We start from the raw sequence: 21,283 nt of genomic DNA, 5'->3' as shown, positions 1-21,283 counted from the left end.
CCACCACCAGGCACCACACCCTTATCCAGGGATCTATTGAACAGGTCACACAGTGGACCTGCCAGCTCATCTCTGAGCTCCCTCAGTATTCTGGGATGAACCTCATCAGGCCCCATTGCTTTGTCTACTTTCAGTATTCCTAGCTCTTCCCAAACATTATCTTCTGTTAATTGAGTTTTGATACTCCACCTCCTTCTACAGTTATGTTAACAAGTGATGGTCCTTCTCCAGGGTCTTCCTTAGTGAACACTGAACTGAAGTATTTGTTTAATATTTCCGCCATTTCTTCGTTTCTTTCCACCCATTTCGCTTTCAGTTTCACTACACCACTATGGATCTTTCTCTTTTCTCTGATGTATCTGAAAAATGTTTTGTCACCTCTCTTTATCTCCTTGGCAATCCTTTCCTCTACCTAAATGTTTGCGTTCTTGATTTCTTTTTTCATGTCTCTTAGTTTCACCAGATAATCCTCCCTATGTTCCACTTTTTGGGATCCTTTATATTTCTTAAACGCTGTTTCTTTTGCTTTTATTACATCAACCATCTCCTTTGTGAACCAGATTGGTTTCTTATTTCTCTTACTTTTATTTACTTTTCTAACATATAGATTTGTTGCTTTTGTAATTGTTCTTTTTAGTTTGGCCCACTGCAGTTCCACATCTCCCATTTTCTCCCAGTCTTCAACTATAGAGATTCTGAAGAGCTGCTAACCAAGAGTAAAGAAAAGCAAACATCACTGGGGGCACCCATTTGGTGTTTCACCTCCCTAGGGAGAGAAAGAGAAGATTTACTCTTTGTGCCATAGACTCTTTACCGTTTTTATCTGTTTTGGAAGGGGTTTTTACCAACCTAAAAGACTCTGCCCATTTGGGAGCTCCACTTTATAAAATCCAAAAGAGTGGATGTTTCTCTGGCCCTGATATGTGAGTCCTGCTTAGATAGAGGGAGGAGACTGAAATCAAAGAAAAATAAGAGAATGCTGTGGTGCTGCAGTTTTAGTTATTGTGCCATTATTCATCAGTGATTAAATTGTAAAGACTTTCAATTTGGATACAAAATCAGTGACTCTAGAGTATTTCTTTTGCACTCACTGCACCCACCTTAAGGACAAGTATCCTCCCCAAAGGAACACAAAGACCTGCAGAGGAATGTGTAAAAAAGATCATCCCTGTCACATTGGGCTCTGAAAGTATATCTTTCCCCCACCTACAAAGGATCTGGCCTTGGGAATAAAAGGGATTGTAACAGAACTAGCCAGTGAGAAGTTCCAGCCCCTAAGAGTAACAAATTATTTTATGTCCCCACCCTAAGGGGGTCATTTTCTATCCCTTTTCGCGTGTGATAGCTAGATAGGGGTGGAGTCGTGGCGGTGTCGGCACCAGAAGAGGAGGAGTTGGGTGGCATCGGGGCAGACGCCGCGGAAATTTCACTGACGGTGAAAAGGTAAGACCCCTTATCGCCACCAGTAGCACGCCCAATAGCACCACCTATCACGATGGCGCTATTGGGTGCAAAAGCCGGCAGCGATAACACCACGGTGGTGTGATCACTACTGGCTTTTGCAGGCCAGCCCCCCGCTTCGCTCCCCATTACCACACGATTCAAAGAGCTCTGCGTTGTTAGAAAATCCAGCTCCAAGATAGTCACACCAGGGTAGGGTTACACTTGTACCTATGTGCATCACTTTGCACTTGTCCAAATTAAATTTAATCTGCCATTTAGATGGCCAGTCTTCCAGTTTTGCAAGGTCCTTCTGCATTTTATCACAATCCGCTTGTGATTTAACAAATTTAAATAATTTTGTGTCAGCTGCAAATTTGATCACTTCACTTGTCATTCCCTTTTCAAGATCATTTATAAATATATTAAAAAGCATCGGTTCAAGAATACATCCCTGAGACACTCCAATGTTTACCTTTCTCCACAAAGAAAACTGACCATTTAATCCTATTCTCTGTTTCCGATCTTTTAGCCAGTTTGCAATTCATAAAAGGACATTGCCTCTTATCACAATACTTTTTAATTTTCTTAAGAATCTCTCATGAGGGACTTTGTCAAATGCCTTCTGAAAATCCAAATACACTAAGGGGCGGATTTTAAAAGCCCTGCTCGCGTAAATCCGGGCGGATTTACGCGAGCAGGGCCTTGCGCGCCGGCGCGCCTATTTTCCATAGGCCTGCTGGCGCGCGCAGAGCCCCGGGACTCGCGTAAGTCTCGGGGTTTTTTGTCGGGGGCGTGTCCGGGACGGGGCCGATCGACGCGGCGCTTTGGGGGCAGGACGCGGCGTTTCAGGGGCGGGCCCGGGGGCATGGTTTCAGCCCGGAGCGGTCCGGGGGCGTGGCCGCGCCCTCCGGAACCGCCCCCGGGTTGCGTCTCGGCGCACCAGTGGCCCGCTGGCGCGCGTGGATTTACGCCTCCCAGAGGGAGGCGTAAATCCATCGACAAAGGGAGGGGGGGGGTTTAGATAGGGCCGGGGGGGTGGGTTAGGTAGAGGAAGGGAGGGGAAGGTGAGGGGAGGGCGAAAGAGGGCTCCTTCTGAGGCCGCTCCGATTTCGGAGCGGCCTCGGAGGGAACGGAGGCAGGCTGCGCGGCTCGGCGCGCGCCGGCTGCCCAAAATCGGCAGCCTTGCGCGCGCCGATCCTGGATTTTAGCAGATACGCGCGGCTACGCGCGTATCTACTAAAATCCAGCGTACTTTTGTTTGCGACTGGTGCGCCAACAAAAGTACGCGAACGCGCAATTTTTTAAAATCTACCCCTAAATCTACTGTCTCACCTTTATCTACATGTTTATTAACCACTTCAATAAAATGTAGGAGATTTGTTAAGCAAGTCTTCCTCTGGGTAAATCCATGCTGGCTGTGTCTTATGAAACCATGTCTACCTATATGTTTTGTGATTTTGGTCTTTAGAATAGTTTCCATGATTTTTCCCAGCACTGAAGTCAGGCTCAATAGTCCATAGTTTCCTAGATCACCCTGAAGCCTATTTTAAAGATCGGAGTTACATTAGCCATCCTCTACCCTTCAGGTGCAATGGATGATTTTAATGCTAGGTTACTTATTACTAGCAATAGATCTGAAATTTCATTTTTTAGTTCTTTCAGAACCCTGGCCTGAGATGTATACCTTCTGGTCTTGGTGATTTGCTACTCTTTAGTTTGTCAATCTGGCCTACTACATCTTCCAGGTTCACTGTGATTTTATTTAATTTATCTGAATTATCAACTTTGGAAACCATTTCTGGAATGCGTAGCTCCCCAACATCCTTATTGATAAACACTGAAGCAAAGAATTCATTTAGTCTTTCCGCGATGCTCTTAACTTCCCTAAGTGCCCCTTTAACCCCTCAATCATCTAAAGATCCAACTGACTTCCTCACAGACTTCCTGCTTAGTATTCCTTGATGAAACAATGGAGAGGACATTCTACGTTGGAAATCCAGTACTCTGGAATAGTTTACCAGATGAAATTCATCACATTTCCTGCTATACCTACTTTAGGAAGCAATTAAAGCCTTATTCTTCTCCCAGGCTTTTGGTACTGTAACACCCTGAAAATGGCCATTAAGTTGCTTTTTTTTTTGCTTTTATATCTATGATCATGATATTATATGATCTTTGATTTTATTACATTTTACATTGGTTATTATTGATTTTTTGAATTTTTAGGATTTTAATCCTATTTTTAGTTTTTTATTTTAGTATTCTATTACATATGTTTATTTTGTTAGCCATCATGTTAGCCATCATGTGGACTATAATCCCATGAATAAATAAATACATAAATAAATAATGTTTTTAGTATGAGATTTTGCCTCTATGGCCAGCTTCTTTTCAGATTCTCTCTTAGCCTGTCTTATCAGTGTTTTGCATTTAACTTGTCAATGTTTTTGCTTTTTATTTTTTTCTTCAGATGGATCTGTCTTCCAAGTTTTGAAGGAAGTTCTTTTAGCTAAAAAATCCTCTTTCACCTTGACTTTTAACCATGCCATTTGGCCTTCCTTCCATCTTTTTTAATGTGAGGAATTCATCTGGACTGTGGTTCTAAAATGGTATATTTAAACTATGTCCATGCCTGTTGTACACTCTTAACCTTTGTATCTGCACCTTTCTTTCATTCATTCATTCATTCATTCATTCATTCATTCATTTGTTCATTCATTTTTGCATTTGTATGCCACTGTATATTCTAGACCCTAAGAGGCTCACAACAAAACATGCATAATAAAATGTAGTCAAGCATAAAATAATATTACAATTCTGTACAGAAATACATAAAAACACAAGTAAAGAAGGATCAATATCTTGCAAATCTGTTAGAAAACAATTGCCTCATAAAAAGGCCTGTCTGAACAGGGAAGTTTTAAATAATTCCATAAAGGTCTTAGTAAACATTATCAGCCGGAGGTCCTGTGGTAAAGAGTTACAAAGTACAGGGGCAGCAATTAAGAATGATTACTCTCTAGTCTTCACTAGTCAGGCCTGATGCGCTGAAGAAACATCTAGCAATCCTCTCTGTGATGACCGGACTTGTCTGGTAGGGTTGCAAATGTGTAACATGGCATTAACCCTTGCAAATTAATCAAAAGAAAATAAATTATGGACTAACAAAGCGTTTTTTTCTAACTATTTTCCTCATTTTATCAAAGTCCCCCTTTGAAAGTTTAGTGCTAGAGATGTAGATTTACCTATTGCCACCCTTCCAGTCATTGCCCCCCTCCCCTTCCAGTCAAATTTGATCATATTATGATCACTATTGCCAAATGGCCCCACCAAAGTTTCCTCTCACACAAAATCCTGCATTCCACTAAGAAAAGATCTAAAATGGCTCCCTCTCTTGTCAGTTCCTGAAGCAATTGCTCCATGAAACAGTCATTTATTCCATCCAGGAACTTTAACTCTGTAGCATGTCCTGATGTTATATTTACCCAATCAATACTGGGGTAATTGAAATCTCCCATTATTAGTGTTCTTCTAATTTATTGGCTTCCATAATTTCTCTTAGCATTTCATTGCCCATCTGCTCATTTTGGCCAGGTGGATGGTATTATACCTCTACCGTTTTACTCTTTCCCAAAACACATGGGATTTCTACCCATAAAGATTCTACTGTGCATTTAGTATCTTGCAGGATCTGTATCTTGTTGGACTATATGGCATCCCAAATATAAAGTGCCACCCCCCTCCATCTCTGTGATATAGTTTGTACCCTAGTATAGCACTGTCCCATTGGTTATCCTCCTTCTACCAGGTCTCTGAATGCCAATTATATCTACCTCTTCATTCAATGCTATACACTCTAAATTTCCCATCTTACTTTTTAGAATTCTGGCATTGGCACACAGATTATAAAAGATACATTACTTAACCCCAACCCCTAGACCCCATTCCCCCATAACCTATCACCAAACTGTGAAACAATCTAAACAGCTACCAAAACTAGTGAGGGTTTTGCCAGATGCCCAGAATATCGAGCCTCATAGGACCCTGTGGCCTTACTGGACAGTACCCAGCCAGCCAGAATTGACCCGATTGGTTTCTGAGGAGATGTAGCCTGCTTGTACTAACCTGGTTACCCCTTTTGTTGTTTTATCATTGGGTCATGTTTCTGTTCTCTGCCTTTTGTTTTTTTTCCTTATCTCTCGCCTTTCTTCTGCTCTTGATGGAAGGACGCGTATGTTTACAATACTGCAGCTTCCTAACCCTGCTTCTACCACACGGTCATAAAATATGACAGCAGATAAGGAGCATTAGGTACATCTAGTTTACCAATTTCATTCCTGGTACAATACCTCAGACCTCAGCTAATTTATGGCTTCCACTCACTTCATCATCATTAAGGTTCTTGTATTTTTCACATTCTGTTTTTTTGCATTCCATTACTAATACTATTTTTGCCTCACAAGCTCCCCTGGGAATTCATTCCATGCATGCATCTCCCTTTCAAAGAAGAAATATTTTATGATGTTGCTCTTGCGTCTATCCCCTCAAGCCTCATATAGTGACCTCTTGCTCAGAAGATTCTTTATTCCGAAAAGTGTTTGCACCTTTTCTTTCATTTATACTTTTGCAGTATTTGAATATTTCAATCTTATCTCCCCTGTCTCCCTTCTCCTCTAGGCTTCAAATATAAAGGGGCAATAATCAAACCCATTTTCATGAGTAAAATACAGTTTTATCCATAATTTTTTTTTTTAATTATTATTGCCCACCCTATACACAAGTAAAAGTAACCATGCATGCCAGTGATATGAGTACTTCCACCTGCATACCTTCAGAAGTGTTCCTGAGAAAGAAAATGGTCAGTGGAGGTATTTAATTACCCATATAATCCATATCAAAAATAAAATATATTTATTTTTTAAAAGCATTTGTGAAGACCTCCAAAAAGTATGTTTTCATTAAATAGAAAGTTTCAATTATGCCATAATAAATCTTTGTATGCAAAGTGTATGGGTTAATTGAATACAAAATATATGCAAAAAAAAACACAACAAAACAAGAGGCCCTCTCATAGACATCTGTCACTTTTCATCAATAATCATGCAGCAATTATTCATCTGAAAAATAACCCAGCGACCAAAAGGGAACTGATGTACTAGAAACTACCATAAGAAGCTTGCTGGATAGACTAGTTGGACCATTTGGCTCTTTTCTGCCATCATTATTATGTTACTATATGTTATATGTAAGTCTTCCCGCAGACCAGCACTGAAACCCCAAACAGTCCTCTGTATTAAAAATGTCAAATGGAATGTGTACATTAAGTAAAAAAAAAATTCCAAATAGCTATTATTCAACATTGTTAACCCAGTACACCAGTAGACAACAGAGAGGTGACCAATGTACTAGGGATGTGCAGCAGGGACGGTGTTATGAATCGGCTCCTGAGGAAGGGAGAAGTTAGCAATCTGTTATGCTTTGGCTCCTGTGGAAGGGAGGAGTTAGCAAACTGTTATGATCTACTCCTCAAGAAGGGAGGAGTTAGCAATCTGTAATTAATCTGCTCCTGTGGAAGGAGGAGTTAGCAATCTGATATGCTCAGCTCCTGTAGAGAGAGTAGTAAACAATCTATTAGAGTTTAGACTGTGGAATACCAATCTGTTATGAATCTGTTGCTGAAGACTCCTGATGGAGAAGGAGTAGCAATCTGTTACCAGCAGAGTGTTTGGAGAGGGCACTCAGCTGTAGAGGAATGTAGATAGGTGGATCCTTGGGCCGATGGCAGATGACTGCGTCCCCAGGAGGATATCCTGAGAGGGACCACCAGCTAGGCTTGGGTACGGAGACAGACACAGATAATCTTTTATTAGACAGGATAGTAGAACTACCAGAGGTGGCAGTAGTGAGCTGATATGCCCGGCAGGGCTGAAGTCCCTCAGATACTGGAACAGCGATCCCAGGGTTGAGCTGTAGAGAAACTATAGATTGTGAGTAGACAGGGTACGCTGTGTTCATAGCCTGAACTGGATGACAAAACTCACATAAGGTCTTTAGGAAGCTCAGTAGCTGGAAAGGGTTAGGCCCTCGAGGAGCGAGTTCCTGGTTCCAGGGAAAGCTCTGAGAGAGCGATGATAACTCACAAATGTCTGTATCTGCGATAGCTTCCAGGCAGGCAGTGTTCAGGAACATGGGCCCTCAAGGAGCGAGTACTGGTTCCTATCTGCAATCTGAAATAAAGAAAAGAGAGCGAGGCCCCCGAGGAGCGGGTACCCCTGGTAAGTCTGAGGAGGCAGAGTAGCTTGGGAGTAAAGCCAAAGCAATCCCCTATGCTTAACTCAATCCGTTAGTGAATACTGAGACCTTTTATATTGGAAGCAGATGACATCAACTCAGGGGACGCCCCGAGGTTCGCGCCCTTGCTAGTACATCAATCGGAATGCGTACGCACGCCCTATGTCATCATGAACATGGCGGATCCGCTGCATCGTGCCGGTTCAGGGATGCTGGAGGGAGACGGCAAGAAGACGCTGCTGCAGCTAACCGTCCATCAGACCTGGAGAAAGTTGCCACAGAGGTAAAGAGGGCGGAGTGAGGGTGTCGAGCAGTGACGAACACAAATGACGGTTTCATCCCATTCGGTATTCGTATTCGTCGGGACCCAAATCCATTGCATCCGTTCTCGGGAGACTCCGATCCGTTCATTAGTTACATATGTATTCGTTTCCCCCAAAAAACCCCATCCCAACCCTTTAAATTTAATTAACTACAACCCCCCACCCACAAGACTTGCCAAAAGTCCCTGGTGGTCCAGCGGGGGTCCTGGAGCGATCTCCTGCACTCGGGCCATCTGCTGCCGGTATTCAAAATGGTGCCGATAGCCTTTGCCCTTATTATGTCACAGGGGCTACCAGTGCCATTGGTCGGCCCCTATCACATGGTAGGAGCAATGGACGGCCAGCACCATCTTGATGGACTCTCAGTATGACCCAATATGGCAATTCTTATGTTACGTTCATATGTGTCAATTATCATATAGGAACATAAGACCATAAGAAAATGCCATACTGGGTCAGACCAAGAATCCATCAAGCCCAGCATCCTGTTTCCAATAGTGGCCAATCCAGGCCATACGAACCTGGCAAGTACCAAAAAACTAAGTCTATTCCATGTTACCATTGCTAATGGCAGTGGCTATTCTCTAAGGGGTACATTTTAAGAAACAGCACGCGTGTACTTTTCTTGGCGCACCAGGCGCGAACAAACGTAACCGTGCATATCTTATAAAATCCGGGGTCGCCCTGCGCACGCTGCCCGTTCGCTCCCTTCTCCTACCTAACCCACCCTCCCGGCCCTATCTAACCCCCCCTACCTTTGTCGCAGAAGTTACACATGCTCGAAGCAGGCGTAACTTTGCGCGCGCTAGGCCGGCTGCCGCGCGCCATGTTCCGGTCCGGGGGCTAGTCCGGAGGCCGCAGCCACACCCCCAGAACACCCCCGGGCCAAAACCACGCCCACAGCACCGCCCCCGGGTGACGCGCTGACCGCGTCACTCCCCCGACACGCCCCCCCGATGACACGCCAACCATGTCGCACCCCCGACACGCCCACCCCAAGAAAGCCCCAGAACTTACGCGCATCCCGGGGCTTTGCACGCGCCGGAAGCCTATGCAATATAGGCTCAGCGCACGCAGGGCCATTTTAGAAGGGTTACGCACGTACATTATGCCCGTAACCCTTTTAAAATCCGGCCCACAGTGAACTTAATAGCAGGTAATGGACTTCTCCTCCAAGAACTTATCCAATCCTTTTTTAAACACAGCTATATACTCCATGATGCACTGAGGAAGCCACCGGGCCTTACGATTCAATTGGTACATAAAAGTCGACTGATGGCTCTACGAGTAATTCTCCAACATTGGATCTCCCAGACTGTACCGACGTTCAGGGAGTGGACAGATACCATGTTGGATCTATATCTTTTGGAGAAGAAATCTATTCCCATATTCTCCAGGAGGAAACAGCTGCTGTTTGATGACATCTGGAGGCCCTTTGTGCGGTCTCTCCCCAAGGACACTCAACAAGCACTTGTTCCACAGAGTACATGAAGTCTGTATGCTCCTTGGTTAACCTATATCGCTGATATCTCTGACTATCTTAGTCTGGGATGCAATGCCAATGTCCACCTTACCAGCAGTCTCTTGATTGATTTATGTTACCTTTATGTTACCTGCTAAGAAATATGATTACTAGACTTCTCATCTTTATCTCTCACTTTCCTTTTAACCCTCTCACTTTCAGGGTAGGGAACTCATGCCTTTGGTACTATTAGTTATGTTTGGTACTATTAGTTATGTTTGGTATTATTAGTTAAGTATGGTCTTGCTAAACATGCTGAAACGGTTAAAATTGCTATAATGACTATGATGATGTAATAGCCATTCAGAAGGGATGTAATAGCTATTTTGATTGTACAGGTTGTCAAAGGTGCTGGGTAGGGGTAGGGGTACGGGGGGAGGGTGGGGTATGGGCAGGGAGTGAATGGTGGGGAGTAGGGGGATCCCTGAGGCGTTCCGGGGATTTACATTTCGTTGTTTAATCTAAGTATTACTCAACTTTGTATTCAATTCTTCTTGTCAAAAATCAGTAGTTATGTTTTGTGTAACAATGGTTGAAAATGAATAAAAAGCATTACAAACAAAAAAAAACACAGCTATACTAACCACACTAACCACATCCTCTGGCAACAAATTCCAGAGTTTAATTGTGCATTGAGTAAAAAAGAACTTTTTCCGATTAGTTTTAAATGTGCCCCATGCTAACTTCATGGAGTGCCCCCTAGTCTTTCTATTATCTGAAAGAGTAAATAACTGATTCACATCTACCCGTTCTAGACCTCTCATGATTTTAAACACCTCTATCACCTCAGCCGTCTCTTCTCCAAGCTGAAATGTCCTAACCTCTTTAGTCTTTCCTCATAGGGGATCTGTTCCATTTCCCTTATCATTTTGGAAGCCCTTCTCTGTACCTTCTCCATCGCAATTATATCTTTTTTGAGATGCGACGACCAGAATTGTACACAGTATTCAAGTTGCGGTCTCACCATGGAGCGATACAGAGGCATTATGATATTTTCTGTTTTATTCACCATTCCCTTTCTAATAATTCCCAACATTCTGTTTGCTTTTTTGACTGCCGCAGCACACTGAACCAACGATTTCAATGTGTTATCCTCTGTCACATGGTAGGAGAAATGGATGGCCGGCGCCATCTTAAAAAATGGCGCAGACCATCTATTGCTCCTACCATGTGACAGGGGCCGACCAATGGCACCGATAGCCCCTGTCACATGGTAAGGGCAAAGGGCCATCGGCACCATTTTGATTAGTAGCAGCCAATGGCCTGAGAGGGGAGATCGCTCCCGGGACCCCGGTGGACCACCAGGGACTTTCGTTAAGTCTTGGGCAGGGGGGAGTTGGGAAAGACTTGGGGGGAATCGGGCAAGTTTTGGGTGGTCAGGAGGGTGAGGGGTTGCAATTAATTAAATTTGAAGGGTTGGGGTGGGTTTGGGGTTTGTTTTTTTTAATGTGCCCTTTCTTGCCCCCCCTAAAAACAATAAGCAAACCACACGGAATTTGTGGGTTTTCTTATCATTTCGCATCCCCCCAAAATGCGACGAAATAGGAAATATCGCCTCTATTTCCTATTTCATCACAAACGAATGCAGGTCCCTTCTATTTTGTGTAAGTTGGAAGTTTCAAATAAAGCTGAAAGTATATGAAGAAAGGCTGGAGTCAGTGAGTGTCTGTGTCTCCAGCCTGGAAAGATTGCTCAGTATCCTACAGTTATTGAAAAATGTGAAATAGAAATGTTTTAAATATATATATATATATATGTATATATAAATGAACAAATAAATAAATAAACAAATAGCGGTAGCACAAGGGGAGCCCTGTCTGCAGACTATGGACCTTTTATTCCCATACCTCCTCCCCCATCACATTCTCATCCCCGAGTCACTCTTCCTTCCCTTCCCTCCCTTAATTTCGCTACCCACACTCCCAATCTACCCTTCCCCCAGTAACCCCACTCCCCCAGTTCCTTTTCCCCTCTGATCTCAAAACTCCTATCCCATCAAATACCCACCATCACCCTTCCTCAATATCCAGCCTGAAGGAGGGTTGCTTACATGCCTCCTGCCAGCTGCCATATAAACTGAAGATGGAAGGTCTTTGCCATTTGAACTGCAAATGGTTACTGAGTTTACTATTGCTTTCCCTGATGCTTTATTACACCGACTGAAAACTAAATCATCTACAGTATAATGACTACTCCTAGATTCCTTTTCTGTTTTGCTGTTGCCACTTTTTGTCTTTCTGATTGATAAGTGTCTAATGGATTTTTGTACCCCAGATACATGCTTTTTCACTTTTTTTGCAATGAAGAATGGTTTCTAAATGATCATGCTTCCAAGTTTTTTGTCACCTTTCATTTTTTCCAACCTTCTAATGTGTCTACCCAGTTACACATTTATGTCATCTGAAAACAAGCATATTTTTTCTGTCAAGTCAGTCTGAAATGTTGCTATTAACAATATTTGAACAGAACTGGCCTTAGCAGCAAGTACTAAGATTCTATTGACTAGCACTTCCTGTGTTTTGTTGTATAACCATTTCCTTACCAGTTAACAGCTTTCTTTCCTATTCCCATACTGATTAGTTTTTGTATTAGTCTTCTCTATGAAAGATATAATACTAGACCACTAAAATTTGTACTTATACATTGATAATGATAATAGAATGCAGTTGCTCTATTAATCCACTGGATAGATACTCAGAAATACAAGTTGACAAATAGGCTCTAGGTGATACCTTTTTATTTGAATAACAATACACTTGTGACTAGTTTTTGAGGGTTATATTTCCTTTATAGGGTCCATGCACAATGCAATATGTATGAATTTGCTTGAATAAAAATGTGGGTTACAGATTGCATTACAATGGTGGTGATGATTTTCAAAGCAGTAAATTGTACAGATTAAATGGTGAATTTTAAATCACCTGTGAGCATAATATACGAGGGTTACGCATTTTTAGAAGGGGCCTGGCCATGCACATAACCCTCGTTACGTGCACAAGAGCCCGGCGAAATAAAAGGGGAGGTCCGGGGAGGGTGGGGAGGGGTGGAGCTGGAGGCGGCTGGTACAGCAGCCATTTGCCACTGTGCCAGGGGATCGCGAGCTGCCAGCCTGCCGGTGTGCACAACTTACACCAGCTCAGGAGCTGGCGTAAGTTCTAAAACAAAGAAAAAAAAAAGATAGGGCTTTTTAAGGGGTCAGGGAAGATGGGGGAAGACGGAGGGAGTATGGGCAGGGGGGTAGGGAAGTTCTCTCCCAGTCCGCTTCTTAATTGGAGCGGACTGAGAGTGAACTGGGGAAGGCCATGATGCGTCGCCACGTGAAAATTGCACACGCATGTTATAAAATTTCGCGCGCACATTTAAAAATCTTCCCCTAAATGTGTACACCTATATAGCACACACAGTAAAAGACATAGAAAAGGGTTGAACTTATACTAATTCAACCCCCTCTCCGCATGTCTAAGTAGACATATTTTCCTCAGGCTGGTTCAAGACCTGCACAATCATAAAAATATCTGCTGTATGCAAGAGTCTAAAACAAACTAGATCTTATGTGGGGGAACAGTGCATAAGATAGCAAGGAACTTGACTTTGAAACAATTGGTGGTTGTTTCCCAGAACTTGCTTTATTTTGAGGTAGGCAGTAGATACGCAACAACTGTGGGACAAATATACTGTGCCTGTGGCTCTAGAGAGCATAAATTTCCATGGGTAAAACAATGCTTTATCTGCAGAAATTAAAGATTCACTCTTACATATGCTAATCCATTAAGAATAGTTTGTATATAGGCTAGACTGTCATATCTTACCCAGGAGCTGACCCCATATCATATCAAAAGTGTTTGATAAGAGTATGCTGTCTGCGGTTTGCCATAAGTTATCATCATGAGATGATTTCATATTTAGACACATAAACATCCACAAACAGAAACATAGAAACATAGAAATGACGGCAGAAGAAGACCAATCGGTCCATCCAGTCTGCCCAGCAAGCTTCACACTTCTTTTTTCTCATACATATCTGTTTCTCTTGGCTCTTAGTAACCTTATGTTCTAATTCCCTTTCACCCCCACTATTAATGTAGAGAGCAGTGATGGAGCTGCTTCCAAGTGAAATATTAAGTTTGATTAGTTGGGTAAGCGGCAGCATAGCTCTCTGCCATGAAGCAGAGGGCAATGCTGGAAATGTGTGAAGTATCAGTTTTTCTTTTCCCCTGTCATTGAAGCAGGGAGTCATGCCGGACATGCACCGAAAGTGAAGCATGCCTTGAAAGTCACATTAACTATCATCAAATATTGAAAAGCCTAATAATTGGTAATACCTATAGCCCATGAACCCATCCCTGTTTTTTTCTTTTTTTCTTTTTTTTTTTAATTGGGAGATGGATGCCCTTCATCCTTCTACTCTGTGAAGGTGGACACCTACCACTGGCCACTGGCATCCCGCTCCGTTAATGCCTCTGTGGCTACTGCCGCTCCGTGCAGTGTTTTACTACCTGCTCTTTATATGCGTCCTCTAGAACTGATGGATCCCATCCCTGGTTTTTTTTTTATTATTTATTTAATTGGGAGATGACAGCCCTCCATCCTTCCGCTCCGTGAAGGTGGACACCTACCACTGGCCACTGGCATCCCGCTCCGTGAAGGCCTCTGTGGCTACTGCCGCTCCGTGCAGTATTTTACTACCTGCTCTTTATATGCGTCCTCTAGACCTGATGGATCCCATCCCTGTTTTTTTTTTTAATTTAATTGGGAGATGACAGCCCTCCATCCTTCCGCTCCGTGAAGGTGGACACCTACCACTGGCCACTGGCATCCCACTCCGTGAATGCCTCTGTGGCTACTGCCGCTCCGTGCAGTATTTTACTACCTGCTCTTTATATGCGTCCTCTAGACCTGATGGATCCCATCCCTGTTTTGTTTTTTGTTTTTTTTTATTTAATTGGGAGATGACAGCCCTCCATCCTTCCGCTCCGTGAAGGTGGAACACCTACCACTGGCCACTGGCATCCTGCTCCGTGAATGCCTCTGTGGCTACTGCCGCTCCGTGCAGTGTTTAGCTACCTGCTCTTTTATACGTGTCCTCTGGACCTGATGGATCCACAATGTTTATCCCATGCCCCTTTGAAGTGCTTCACAGTTTTGGACTTCACCACTTCCTCTGGAAGGGCATTCCAGGCATCCACCACTCTCTCCGTGCAGAAATTCTTCCTGACATTGGTTCTTAGTCTTCCTCCTTGGAGCCTCAGCTCGTGACCTCTGGTTCTGCTGATTTTTTTCTGTTGGAAAAGGTTTGTCGTTGTCTTTGGAACAGGGTTCATCTATTTCTACTTCACTGTACCACAAGCCTTTAGAATGAAACAATTTGTGATTTCAGAGCCATCATCCATGTTCTTTCAAAACTGGAATACCAGTTAGCCAATTTTTTAGGTTAAGAAGTATCTGTTCAGAGATTTCCGATTTTAAAAGCTGCTCATAAAACCAAGCATAACATTTCCAGACAAGAGATTATCCTAAGAGAGCTGTTAAGTGGGCCTATTTACGGGCGAGATTTTCAGATCAATCCAAACTTCTACAGAATAAATCTACCCCTTCAAAAGAACCCCTCAATTGTATTCTACAATATTCCAACTTGGCGCACAAGATTGCTAAAATAATCAAACGTCATCGGCATATACTTGCTTTCCATGATATATTTCACACACTGCCTCTCATCTCATACAGACGCGCATGCAGCTTCAGAGAACATGTCATCAGAGCAGCATTACCATCTGCAAGAGATGATTCTATAATGCAGCTAGGTCATTTCTCTTGCAACAGTTGCCTTATGTGCAGCTGTGCAATAATAGGCACTACATGGTTCCATCCTTTATCTGGTCATGTAGTTCATCGTAAAAATTATTCAGATTGCACTAACAGAAATATGGGTTACTTGATTCAATGCCCGTGCCAATTGATATATATATATAAGTTGCACAAGTCATCCAAGTCATGTAAGGCTTACAGAACACAAAAGCTGCATTAACAATCATAAGATCACAGCACCCATAGTGAAACACTGTTTAGCAAAGAGCCATTCCTTTGAAGATCTAAAATGGACAGTTCTGCAGAAACTGTGGCGTCCCTATGGGGAGGGAGGGGCAACATTTTATCAGAATTGAATTGCAGCCAACAACACTGGATTTTTATTTTAAATAAAGTTATTCCTAATGGTCTACATGTACTACAGAGTGACATGCTTGGTGATTCAATAAGAACTCGTTCTTTAATTTTTTTGTGTGGTTTGCGCTGATTGGTTCAAACCTTCCCAACATCATGACCTTTAAATATGGAGTCACATTTCTTAGCAGGAATCATAGCCTTACTACAGGGATGCTGACTGCTTTCCTTAAGCTTTGTTCCAGCTGAGGTATCAAAAACTGACTCACATTATCAATCCAGTTTTTCTCACCTAATTCATATATTTTTGATGTTTCAATGTTTTAGCTTTCCTTTGGAATACAGTTTTTAGTCCTTGCTCATATTAATATATTTTAATTTCATTACATTGTTTTTCTAATTATGTTTCCTTATGTGTCCACATGACTAATGCTAATGCCTCTTTATAATTATTTTTTATGCCCCTGATGCAGATGCAACCGTTCAAAACACTACATGCAGTGTTAGGCTCTTTGATTTTCTCCAGTGCCAATACACGAGTGATTTCAATCATCATTAAAGAAGGTAACTGGCACTTTTCACATGATAACTTTTTATCTGCATATGAAAAAAATATATACAGTTAGCAGACTCATGGTTATACTTTGACACATGCTTTAAATATCAACCATTTTGTATATGATGTCGAGACTGTGTCCAGATAAAATAGGAGGGTCTAGAATTACAAACTGTTCTTATAGCATGAGTGAATTTTTACTTTTTTTTTTAAACTCTTTCTTTATTACATTCATAATTATAATTGCAAGCATTAGCTTGAAACAAAAGAGGCATAGTATTTACAAAAGTTACATCACCAGGAAATAATAGCAAAGAAAATATAATTCATACATTACCAACAATCTACAAAATGGAGCTTCAATGGGAACAGTAGGGACAATAATAGAAGAACAAATTAAGTGGATTATAGCTGACTGCTAGAGAGAAAACATATATATATAGCTGAGTCATAAAGATACTGGAGTAGAGACAGGCCGAATAGTAAACTTGCTATCCAATAACAATTTTAATTGAGATGGAACTATATATACATATCTATTCTGTTCCAATTAAACAATGCATTTAGTGCGATAATGTAAGGAAAATTCACCCCCCAAACTAAGAACAGTAGCACAAAAAGAAAGAAAAGTATTCCATCTAATTTGGGTTTGTCTACATGTGTCAGGAAAAATCCTGACTTTCTGGCCCATAAAAGAGATTTCTTGTTACTAAAGTATAAACACATTATTAAATTTTTCTCAGGCTGGAAATTACAAGAGATTAACACAGTTGCTGGTTCAGAAACCACCTTATCACTTTGTTCAAGAAAGTTTGTTAAACTTCCAGAAGAGACTGGTACAGGAACTGCAACAGAGTCATCTTTTATTTTTCCCCACATCAAGAAGACAATAAAACTTAGAAAAAATGGATAGAGTACTCATTAATTCCCAAAATTTATTTCAAATATCTTTTCAAAAGTTCATTAGGACCAATAAATGCTGTTAGAGGAAAATTTAGCAGGCAAAGATTTAAAAATCACTCCATATTCTCAAAAAATTCCAATCATCCATTAGTAGCATATTATCTTGAACAACAGCAGTTTGAGATTTTCAAGCAGATATATCATGAGACTCCAGTGTCCTGATTCTAGCTTCTTGATCCACAAGTAAAACTTAATGGGCAATAATCTGCCTCCACATAACCTCCATACTGGAGGAAAAGAACCCAAACTTATTATTAACAGTAATATTCAAGTTTACAATAGCCAGCCAAATGTCCTCCAGACTAATATTTGCAGGCTTCTGAAGTATAGACTAATCTCAGTCCAAGCAGGGTCCAGCGAAGATATCAAACATATCCTGGAGTCTGGTACCAAAGGTGGTATTCAACTGTCAGGACATAGAGATGTCTTATCCTCTAGCTGGTGCAATGCCATCTCTCCAGCTGCAATAGCAATGAGGGAATCTCCTAACATAATACTTTTGCTAACATCTGAAGCATGGTATGCTGGGCCAGTGAAATAGGAGCCAAATGTAAGTGAATCCACCCCTTAAGAACATAAGAACATGCCATACTGGGTCAGACCAAGGGTCCATCAAGCCCAGCATCCTGTTTCAAACAGTGGCCAATCCAGGCCAAAAGAACCTGGCAAGTACCCAAAAACTAGGTCTATTCCATGTTACCATTCCTAGTAATAGCAGTGGCTATTTTCTAAGTCAACTTAATTAATAGCAGGTAATGGACTTCTCCTCCAAGAACTTTTTTAAACACAGCTATACTAACTGCACTAACCACATCCTCTGGCAACAAATTCCAGAGTTTAATTGTGCGTTGAGTAAAAAAGAACTTTCTCCGATTAGTTTTAAATGTGCCACATGCTAACTTCAAAGAGTGCCCCCTAGTCTTCCTATTATCCGAAAGAGTAAATAACCAATTCACATCTACCCGTTCTAGACCTCTCATGATTTTAAACACCTCTATCAAATCCCTCCTCAGCCGTCTCTTCTCCAAGCTGAAAAGTCCTAACCTCTTTAGTCTTTCCTCATAGGAGAGCTATTCCATTCCCCTTATCATTTTGGTAGCCCTTCTCTGTACCTTCTCCATCACAATTATATCTTTTTTGAGATGCGGCGACCAGAATTGTACACAATATTCAAGGTGCGGTCTCACCATGGAGCGATACAGAGGCATTATGACATTTTCCGTTTTATTCACCATTCCCTTTCTAATAATTCTCAACATTCTGTTTGCTTTTTTGACTGTCGCAGCACACTGAACCGACGATTTCAATGTGTTATCCACTATGATGCCTAGATCTCTTTCTTGGGTTGTAGCACCTAATATGGAACCTAACATTGTTTAACTATAGCATGAGTTATTTTTCCCTATATGCATCACCTTGCACTTACCCTCATTAAATTTCATCTGCCATCTTGATACCCAATTTTCCAGGCTCACAAGGTCTTCCTGCAATTTATCACAATCTGCTTGTGATTTAACTACTCTGAAGTAGTTTTTAACTACTCTGCAAAATGGCGCCGGCTGTACGGCAACACGATTCGAGTGCAGGAGGTCGTTCCCGACCCCCGCTGGACTTTTGGCAAGTCTTGTGGGGGTCAGGAGGCCCCCCCCAAGCTGGCCAAAAGTCCCTGGGGGTCCAGCGGGGGTCCGGGAGCGATCTCCTACGCCCGTGACGTCAGGGGATAGGAACCAAAATGGCGCCGGCACTACCTTTGCCCTGTCATATGACAGGGCAAAGGTAGCGCCGGCGCCATTTTTCTATCAACGCACCCGTGGCCCAAGAGTGGAAGATGACAACGGGACCCCCCCACTGGACCCCAGGTAATTTAAGACATTTGGGGGGGGTTCGGGAGGATGGGGGATTTATTTTAAAGGGTCGGGGTGGGTTTTAGGGATGTTTTAGTGTGCTGGTTTTCCCGCCCTCCCCGATTTACGATTTACACGATATTTACAGAAACAAAACCGCGACGATTCGATTCCCTCCCCCCCCCCAGCCGAAATCGATCGTTAAGACGATCGATCACACGATACACATCTCTATCCAGCATAGCTCTCTGATTCAATGGCAGGGGGAATGAAGAAAAGTGGATCTATATACAGGGAACAACCAACAAGGACTGAATTACATAGTCTGGGTAAACAAATAAGCATGGGTGTAGCTTGCTTATTGCGGCGGTTACTACCCTTAACTAATTAAGCTAGATATTTCACTTAGGTGCAGTTCCAATACTGCTCTCTACATTAATGGTGTGGGTGGAAGGGAAATAGAACCAAAAGGTTACTAAGAGCCAAGAGAAACAGATAAGTATGAGAAGAAAAAAAAGTGTGAAGCTTGCTGGGCAGACTGGATGGGCCGTTTGGTCTTCTTCTGCCATCATTTCTATGTTTCTATATGTTTCTATGAATTTAACACCCGCGACAGTATTTCAAAGTATGATGAACAAAATCTTCAGAGACATGCTCTACAGTTGTATTGTGGTTTATCTGGACGACATCCTGGTATTTTCACAAGACCTTCAGAGCCACCACTTGGATGTTGCCAATGTTCTACAATGTTTAAGGGATAACCAGTTATATGCTAAACTGGAGAAATGCTCCTTTCACCAGGAATCTGTCCCTTTTCTGGGCTATGTGGTCTCAAACCAGGGGTTTCAGATGGATCCATAAAAGACTAAGAGTATTCGGGATTGGCCTCAACCAACGGGTCTTAAGGCACTTCAAAGATTCCTTGGTTTTACTAACTATTACAGATCGTTCATCCACCATTATTCAACACTGACCACCCCATTCACAGCTATGACTCGAAAGGGAGACAATCCCTCCCAGTGGTCATCTGAAGCCGTGACCACCTTCCAAGAACTCAAGGAGGCATTCCTACAAGAACCATGCTTACATAACCCAGATCCCCGATGACCCTTCATCGTCGAAGTGGATACTTCTGATGTTGATGTTGGTACAGTTCTCAGCCAGCATTTGGCCAATCACACCTTGCACCCATGCTCGTTCTTCTCCCGATGCTTCTCTCCAGCAGAGCGTAATTACAGAAACAAGGACAAGGAATTACTGGCAATTAAATTGGCTTTTGAGGAGTAAAATCCCTGGCTTGAGGGAGCTCAGCACCAAATCACGGTATACACTGATCATAAGAACCTCGAGTACTTACACCATGTTTCACCCCTTAATCACAGGCAGCCCCGCTGGTCTCTCTTTTTTACCCGGTTCAATTTCCTCTTGCGATACCGGCCAGCCAAGAAGAACACCCAAGCCGATGCACTCTCCTGTTCATTCACCACGGAAGATGTTCCAGTTGTTCCATGGCACATCATCGATCCAACGAGAGTTCTCCTCTCCGCCACACACACAGTGCCATCTGGGAAGATGGTGGTTCCCTGACTACTCAGAAGGAAAATCCTCCGTTGGGCACAAGATTCCTTGCTCGCAGGCAACCCCGGACAAGTTAGAACTCTTTCCTTGCTGCATAGATTCTACTGGTGGCCAATCATGAAAAAGGATGTTCAAGCATATGTAGCATCATGCCCCACTTGCGCCTGGCAGAAGCCGCTGACAGGCGTGAGCCATGGACACATATAGCCACGGATTTCATTGTGGATTTACGCCCATCCTGTGGCAGCAACACTGTCTGGATCACCGTGGACCACTTTTTGAAGATGGCTCACTTTGTGGCATCACCCAGTCTACCTTCGGCCCTGGAGTTAGCGAAATTGTTCATTCGCCATGTCTTTCTCCTCCACGGACTCCCGAGACATATGTTCTCTGATCGAGGGGTTCAATTTACTGTGAAATTCTGGAGGTGATTATGCAAAAAATTCGACAAATCCTTGGACCTCACATCAGCCTACCATCCGCGGGCCAATGGACGGGCTGAGAGGACAAACCATACCCTAAAGCAGTTTCTCCGGGTATATGTGAATTCTTGGCAGAATGACTGGTCCGACTTACTATCCTGGGCCGAGTTTGCCTTAAACTC

Source organism: Rhinatrema bivittatum, chromosome 1 (genome assembly GCF_901001135.1).
Source record: "Rhinatrema bivittatum chromosome 1, aRhiBiv1.1, whole genome shotgun sequence".
Lineage (NCBI taxonomy): Eukaryota > Metazoa > Chordata > Amphibia > Gymnophiona > Rhinatrematidae > Rhinatrema > Rhinatrema bivittatum.
This window is presented reverse-complemented; position numbering follows the sequence as displayed.